Genomic DNA, 9087 nt, shown 5'->3' with positions numbered 1-9087 from the left:
CCAGAGATACTTCCATGCATAGGAGGCCTGTGGGAATCATATTTAAGTTGTATTACATGATACAATTTTTTTTATAAACTTTAGATTTTACTCATTTGTTTAAGGAATAAATTATAAATGAAGGCATTTCCACACTGATGACAGGCATAGAATTTCTCTTACGTGTGACTTCTCCCTTTTAATGGAGTTGTAGATAAAGATTTTCCACATTTATTTAACTTGCAGTTTTGGTCTTCTTGTATCATATATGGTAACTGAATGTCCAAAGTCTGTGCCATGTAGGTGAAATATATATATGGATCCCCTCCACTTTGCATTAACTTAGGTTAAGTGAAACAGTAATGATCAATAAAGGTTCTTCCACACTGATTAAAAACAAAGTTGCTTCTGTGTGTTAGTCCCAGGTGTGTTTATTAGTTGAAGTTATTGCTGATGAATCTGTCATATGACTTGTACAGTGTGTGTTGTCTCATGTTGTTTAAGGTTAAAATGATTCCTGAAGGCTTTCCCACATAGAGGGCATTCATATGGTTTCTCTCCAGTGTGAACTCTCCCATGAAGCCTAAAGTTATAACTTCTATTGAAGGCCTTATCACATATATCACATTCATATGGCTTCTCTCCAGGGTGAGTTCTCTCGTGTTGTCTAAGGACAGATGAAGATGGAAGGCTTTTCCACACAGACGACATCCAGGTGCTTTCTCTCCAGTGTGAGTTCTCTCACGTTTTCTAGGGTCAGAGCAATGAGTGAAGGCTTTCCCACCCAGACGACATCCATGTGGCTTTCTGCCAGTGTGAATCGTCTCATGTTGCCTGAGATTAGAACTTTTACTGAAGATTTTTGCACACATGTGGCATTCAAATGTTATCTCTCCATTGTCATTTTCTTGTACTGTATAAGGGAAGTGCTTTGAATAAAGGCATAACCACATAGATGACTCTCATATGACTTATACCTTGTATGGATTTCCTTATGTTGATTAAAAGATGACAAGCCAATGAAAGATTTCCTATTTTTTTTTCTTTTTGCTTATATAGGGTTTCTTTCTTATGCCAGTTATAACATTTTGAGTCAATGTTATATGTTCAGTAGAATCTTCCCTGAAATCACGACATTCAAAAGAATTCTCTAGAGTATGAGATCTCATACACATCAGATGACTAATGTTCTCTACAATCACATCTCTGAACATCTTTCTTTGGGATGTGTTCACTCTCCCCGGGTGAAGTCCACGGCTGCATCCTCAAAAGTCATGGATTCCTCAGAATTTGCAAGGCCGATGTGTGGATGGAAATCGATCGCAGAGTGTTCGGTGGCATGGGAGGAGTTCTGGGGGTGTGTTTTGCAATCGGCAGAAATCCAGGACCCCAGAGCCGTTCAGAGGTCCCCAAAGGGAGAGCAAAATCACTGGGGGACACTGGATCACCAATGTAAGGTTATCCGAGTCACGGCACCAATGTTATATATTGTTAGCCGTCGCAAAACACAACAAACACCGGAGTAAGGGAAAGGGTTTATTGGGAAACACCCAACAGGCTGGAGTGAACGGGCGGTGAAGGAAAAAGAGAGAGAAATAGTATAAGAGAGAGAGCCAGAGGAGAGGAGCTAGTGAGGAGAGAAGATAGAGCAGAGAGAAGAGAGACGAGAGGAGGAGAGGAGCCAAGACAGAGATCCAAGAGAGAAGAACCAAGACACATGATACAATTTAAGAGTAAACTGTGATTAAAACATGTTTAATTTCAGTTTTCTTTGAATTTTTCTTTTTTCTTTCAAAATTAAAATAAAAATTTTTTTCTTTCAACATTAAAATCTTTCAACATTAAAAAAATTCTGAGCTTCCTTTTTTAAATTCATTAGAATTTTCAAAGAAGACCTTCCATTTTGGATTTCCATTAGCAATGTCTGGAAGTTTCAGTGCCTCTACACCATTACTCGAACTTGATATTATAATTTCTTGGTTTTTCATTTTAAGCATCCTAATGTATTTGTGGTAGTATTTTTGACTTTTAATTTTCAATTATTAATATTGATAATATTCATATAAATTTTTTTCAGAGATTTGTTTATTTATTTGAAAGGCAGAGAGTTACAGAGAGGCAGAGGCACAGAGATAGAGAGAGAGATAGAGAGAGAGAGAAAGAGAGAGAGAGAGTCTTCCATCCACTGGTTCACTCCCCAAATTGCTGCAACGGCTGGAGCTGGACCCATCTAAAGCCAGGAGCCAGGCACTTCTTCTGGGTCTCCCATGTGAATACAGGGGCCCAAGGACTTGAACCATCTTCTACTGCTTTTGCAGGCTATAAGAGAGAGAAAGGGATTGGAAGTGGAGCATCCAGGACTCAAACCTGCACCCATAATGGATGCTGGCACTGCAGGCGGCAGCTCTACCAGCTACACCACAGTGCTGGCCCCTGTATAAATTTTTGACATCTATATATCTTCCTTATTGAAGTGATTTTTCAATATTTTGCTCACTGAAATGTGGATTGCTTTCTTATTATAAAGTTTTGAGAGTTCTTTATCCTGGGTACAAGTGCTTTGTTAGATATGTAAGTTGGACATATTTTTCTACTAATTTGTAGTTTATGTTTTCCTGTTCCTAACAGGGTTTTCTATAGAACAAAAGGGTTTAATTTTTATAAAGGTCAATTTTTGATAGATTGCATTTTGCTATTATTCTTAATAATTTTCAGGGCAGAGCTTTGGTGCAGCGGGTTATACTGTTGCCTACAATACAAGTATTCCATATGGATGTTGGTTACAATCCTGGCTGTTCCACTTCCTATCTGATTCCCTGTTATTGAACCTGGGAAAGCAACAGAAGATAGTCCAAGTTCTTTAGTCCCTGCACCATGTGGGGACCTGGATGAAGCTCCTGGCTCCTGGCTTCAACCTGGCTCATCCCTGGCCATTGTGGTCATCTGGGAGTGAATCAGTAGATGGAAGATCTTCATCTTCCCCTCTCTCTGCAACTCTGACTTTCAAACAAATAAATAAATCTTTGTAAAAAAATAATTTACCCAATCAAAAGTCAAATGATCTGTATGTTCTCTTTTTGTACATTTTATATGTTTATGATTATATTTAGGTCAATGATACATTTTTTTAGTTAATTTTTATCCTTTGGTACTTCAAAAATTCATGGAAATAGAACTAAAAGATAAATTTACTTGGTACAAAAAGTTTTAAAAGTCCTGCTAATTTTCACAATACATGTTTCTCATAAATGTTTGAATTCAACTTGCATAAGGTATGAGAGATAGGTTGAGAAAGAGAAAATTATAACAATAGCAACATATTTATAAGCTAGGGTGTGAAATTTCAACATATATATATTCCATATATTTCAATATATATATGTATATTCCAATGTTGGATCTACATATATCTATATCTATATCTAAATATCTATATATATATATGTTGGATCAGTTGTATATTTATCAACAATATATGTATATATATATATCGGTTGGATCAGATATCTATCTACATATATAGATATGTTGATCATATATATATATATATATATATATATATATGTTGACTCTATATACACCCTGTGCACTGATCCAATCAGAGGAATCAACATTTCCCCTTGTTTGATGTTACTCAGGAGAAGCGCCTGGCTCCTGGCTTCGGATCAGCACTATGTGCTGGCCGGCCGCAGCGGCCATTGGAGGGTGAACCAACGGCAAAAAGGAAGACCTTTCTCTCTGTCTCTCTCTCACTATCCACTCTGTCTGTCAAAAAAAAAAAATACATAACGCGTTATTGTCAACTATAGTCAACTCAGTTTACTGTGTAACATTTGCAACTTACAGCTTTGGTCTGACTCTGACTTAGTGCCTGTTAACCAAATTCTCTCTGTCTCCTTCTCTCTCTCACAGCCCTAGTAATCATTATTTTGTGTTCAAATTGAGGTTCGTTCTTTTCCTTCCTTCCTTCCTTCCTTCCTTCCTTCCTTCCTTCCTTCCTTCCTTCCCTCCCTCCCTCCCTCCTTTCTTTCTCTCTCTCTCTCTCTTTCTCTCTCTCTCTCTCTTTCTTTCTCTCTCTCTCTTTCTTTCTTTCTTTCTTTCTTTCTTTCTTTCTTTCTTTCTTTCTTTCTTTCTTTCTTTCTTTCTTCTTTCTTTCCTGGTTTACTTCACTTAGTATAATGATATCTCTCTCTCTCTTTCTCTCCCCCTCTCTCTCACTTTCTTTCTTAGCTTCCACATACCACGGAAAACTTGTGGTCTTTTTCTTTCCATAGCTGACTTATTTCACTTAACAGGAGGCCCATCATCAGATGAATGGGTAAAGAAATTGTGGTACCTATACACAAGGAATTATTGTCCAGCCACAAAAACAATTAAATTCTGTCACTTGCAACAAAATGAGTGGAGCTGAAGGTATTAGAATTTTAATCCTTAGCAATCATGAACCAGCACCCTGTAGATTCACATTACTTCAAATGTTTTAGGAATGAGTGCTTTCTCACTTTTTAAAAATGGACACAGGATATATTTATTAACAGAGCCAAATACATTTAGTTTCTTTGTATGATATAAAGACAGGATGCGAAAATATGTAAATATGAAACATTTAATCATTGATGCATTAGTATTTTCACTTATTTAGAAATTACCTAGGCATCTGATGCATATTTATTACTTAACTGAACATAGTGGACTTTTAGATTACAAGTGATTGAAAAAGATTTTTGAGGTATGAAGAGTTTGTTTATAAACATGTATGTCAGTTGTTTTTGATTAATTTACTCATTGTAACAATCACTTTTGAATTGCTTATGGAAAACAAAACTAGCTGCCATCTGAAATTTTTTTTTAAAGATTTATTTATTTGTTTGGAAGGCAGAGTTACAGAGAAAGAGAGCAAGAGATAGACAGAGATCTTCCATCCACTGGTTCAATCCCCAAATGGCCTCAGTGGCAAGAGCTGGGCTGATCTGAAGCCAGGAGCCAGGAGCTTCTTCCATGTCTCCCTAGTAGGTTCAGGGGCCCAAGTATTTGGAAATATTTGGGTCCTCTTCTGATGCTTTCCCAGGCATATTAGCAGGGAGCTGGATTGGAAGTGGAGCAGCTGACACAAACTGGTGTCCATATGGGATGCCAGTGCCATAGATGGCAGCTTTATGCACTATGCCACAGTGCTGGCCCTTACTCTTTTCTTTTGAAAAAGCAAGTAAAGCTAAAATTGCATCTGCCTGTGTTATTCTAACCAATGCCTCAAGAATACTGGGCTCAGGTACCCTCCCTATTGATCCACTCCTTTGGGATCGTCCTGGATCCTGAGAATTCATGTGATGCCTAAGATGGTTATAAAGGACAAGACCTGACCCAGTACCTAATACACATAGCAGATGTTGAGTTCAAGGGGGAGGATAAGTAGTTATGAGAGGATCCAACTCTTCCCAGCATGGTCCAGAGATAGAGACAGAGAAACCACAGATGAGCACTGGGCTGGAATCTGCCAAGAGGCTTGCAGCCCAGATGCTACTAATGCATATGTGTCCCCATGCCTCATCCTGGCCACTTGACTAGAACACAGAGACTCAAAACTAAAAATAGAAACTTCTAGCAAGACTCGGATACAGAGCCTTGTGGGGCAGGCAAGGGAGGCAGCAGTTGGCCTCCACAATCTCAGCTCATTGATAAATCAAGCAAACACAAAAATATCACAGAAGCAGAATGAGTAAAATACAAAACCCAAAGCCAGACATGCTCCCTTTTCCTGTTTTTCCACTCTCATGGCTGATACGCAGCAAGCAATTTACTCTCCTTCTGTTTATTTGGTCCCAGGCTAGACACAAAGCTTCATTGCCTTATATATACTGTGATAACAAGCTTACTGGATTAATAAATGATTAAAACTGAGGTTCATACAGCAACATGTTAAACATGTTGTTTAACAGCAACATTTTTTTCCTATGACTTTTTCCTATGACTCTTCAGCAAACATTAGGCAGGCTCTCAAAATGCAAACTCCAGTGGCCCAAAAGACAAAAAGGGAGCTCAATACAGAGAGTGGATTCTGCTTGAGAAGAACTTAACAACTCTCCTTGCTGGTGGCTGCATAAGGAAGACAGGGAGCTCAATGGGGTCAGCCCTGAATGTCTGCATTCCTCAAACTGTCTAAGTTATCAGCATGTTGTTTAGGCCTCACACTGAGCAGCAGTTTATGTTTTTAAAAAATATCATTTATTTGAAGGGCAGAGTTATAGAGAGAGAAAGGGAGAGAAAGAGGTAGAGGGAGAGGGAGAGAGGGAGGTCTTCCATCCACTGGTTCATTCCCCAGATGGCTGCAACAGCCAGGGCTGGGCCAGGCAGAAGCCAGGACCCAGGAGTTTAATCTAGGTCTCCCATGTGGGTGCAGGGGCACAAGGACTGGGCCATCATGCACTGCCTTCCCTGGCGCATTAGCGGGAGCTGGATTGGAAGTGGGGCAGCTGATGTTTGAAGTATCACCATACAGGAAGCCGGTGTTGCAGGTAGCCATCTAATTCTGGGCAAATCTGTAGGCTCAGTCTGTGAGCACTAGCTGAGTGGTAGTAGCCTTTGGGATTTAGCAGGTGCTGGGTCTTGGCACAGAATGCCTGGCTTTGAGCTTCAACACATGTCCTAACTTCCCTGTACTGGCATCTCAGCATACCTGGAGTTTTGCTTTCTGCGAGCACTTGGGAGAGGGGTGCTGTCAGCCACCTGGGATTCAAATACTCAGTTTCCTGTGGCAAGAACATTGCACTGGGATTCAATTTGCTCTCCCTCTCCTAAGCAGGAGCTATCTCTCCTGCCATGCTGCTTGGAGCTGGGAGAAGGGCGACATGGACAAATCTTTCCTCTATGCTTTCTTCAGTTAGACTTTTCTTACAGTTATTACAAGTTGAGGCAGTGTGGTCTCTCACTTGGCTTCCATAGCTCCTGTGGAGGTGACTTGGTGTGTGTAAAGCTGCTCACATTGATGTCCCTGAAAGGAGGTGGCTGCTGGAGCTCCTTACTCAGCTGCTATTTTGGCTCCACCTCCAGACCTCATGTTTATTAAAGGAGAAACATCCTAGATATTGGTGGTAGTTAACAGTTAATGAAGTGAAAGTTAGAGAAATGTCATTAATCTTTTTAAATTTTAATTCATTTAATTATCTTTTGAGCATGGTTTGTTATGTTTTCTGGGCACTTTAAACATAAAAAAGTTGCTCAGTCTGGTATTTTTTCCAGTAAAGCAATTCTCAAATTGTTCCTCTTTCAGTGAAGCCCACGAGACTTTGTTTAACAGACAATGGATGAACAGTAGAGTTCTTAATTATAATCACTTAATTTCGTGAAAATTTGAGATAATAGACTTTAAGGTAATTTTTATGGATAGTAATAAGAGTAGGAATCACAGGGTATTCTATGCCATACTAATATTCTCTAGTTAATTATATTTATCACCCCGAAATCCTATATCAGCAACATATGTATGAACTAAATTCAGTCAATTAATTTGCATGTATTTTAGGAAAATTATTTATAAGCATAACAATGTCAAGACTCTTTGGTAGAGTTCAATTAGCTAGGTTTTGAGATAGCCAGATTTTTTAATTAAAATTATTGTTGAAGTTTGGGAGTGATGTAAATATGACAAACCTTTTCTCCCTCTCTACAATGTCCTTACGTGGATGAAGATGAACATCATCTGGTAAGAAGTGAAATAATGAAAATGTCCCTTGGTTTTTTATTTACAGACATTTTATGCTAAGTAATTTTTGATGCTAGAATAGCCAAAAAAGTTAGAAATATAAAATTAAGTTTGATACCAACCAAGGCTGTAAATATTGAAGTGAAGGAAATGAGTATGTGGGAAAAAAACTCTGGGTTCCTGTTTTATTTCTTTTAGGAAATTTATATTCCAGTATTAGAATTATCTATCACGGGTTTATTTTCTCCAACAGGTTTTGGACTTTCTAGGCAAGGACTGAGCTCTGTTTATATTTTACATACAGTACTGAGTGCAATATATAGACTTCTTTGTGACTGCTTTGAAAAATAATGATGAATAAAGAAAACTCTCTGGGTCCCTGAGACAAAATAAACCAAGGAATGCAGCCTATATGTAGTAACATACCGAACATCTTTTCATTGGATTCCTGTTGACAGCCCTTGCCTATTTGCTTGCTGGACTATGGTCTTTTTTACTTTCCATTTGTTGAACTCTTAATTTAGTGGAGCCAATAAGCCTTTGACTATAATGTAAATTAGAGATATGTTATCTCAAAAAAGAATAAATAAAATATTTTAAATTAAAAATAAATGAAAGAAATACCTTCTCAAAAAAGTAACATACTTAACTGAAATATAGATTCTTAATATTAGAAAAGTGAGAATTTGAGCAGAACAAAAGAAGATCAACATCTTTTTCAGATGGAGAATGAAGGCTCTTCAGTTCAGCCTCAGGAGAGAAAAAATATATAGCCTCTGCTTTTCTGGGGTGAGAACTATATTTCAGTCTATAGGAGATGCTGGAATGTGTTTGGACAGTGGTAACTGACCTGCCAGCTTCTTTGAAGCTTCAAAGAGAGTTGTCTTAATGATAATAAACATGCCCAGTTCCTTAAAGTAGGGGAAGTCATGTAGATTCTCTGGTGAAGTATTGGCTAAACTAAATATGTTGGGTAATGTTTCAATAACTTAGCCCCAAGTAGTTAAGAAGTATAAATTTCATAGCTTCACTAAACAAGTGTATTGATGTTTCATAAAGCAAAAGTAAGAATTCCTTTCTGTTAATCATCCATTTTATAGTCTAGATTTTAGTACACAGCGCTGAGGATTACAGAGTGGCAGGAGGAATCCCATGGGAGATGTAAAAGACCATGTAATAAATCAAAAGTTGAATGAATTTGGGCTTAGTATTACTAGCTTAGAGTCCTAGCACCTGTAATTACTAGTTGTATTACTTTAAAGGGCCGTTTTCGATTTCTTCATCAAGATAATGGATATTTTGTTGCTTGCTATGAACAAGGAAGAATTGGAGCTTTCGACTCTTTGAAATCTCAACAAATGTTAAATACAGGAAGAGAAAAGGACCCTTCAGGATGCAAGGGCTGTAAG

At 38.1% G+C, this 9087-nt stretch overlaps 1 pseudogene; it reads right to left on the bottom strand.

The window, feature by feature from the left end:
- Nucleotides 1-441: 441 nt before the first annotated feature.
- Nucleotides 442-6650, bottom strand: LOC133756537 (zinc finger protein 596-like; annotated as a pseudogene).
- Between the last annotated feature and the right edge of the window lie 2437 nt (nucleotides 6651-9087).

Source organism: Lepus europaeus, chromosome 3 (genome assembly GCF_033115175.1).
Source record: "Lepus europaeus isolate LE1 chromosome 3, mLepTim1.pri, whole genome shotgun sequence".
In the NCBI taxonomy this organism is placed as follows: domain Eukaryota; kingdom Metazoa; phylum Chordata; class Mammalia; order Lagomorpha; family Leporidae; genus Lepus; species Lepus europaeus.
The sequence above is the reverse complement of the archived record's forward strand: the minus strand, read 5'-3'. Positions and strand labels throughout refer to the sequence as shown.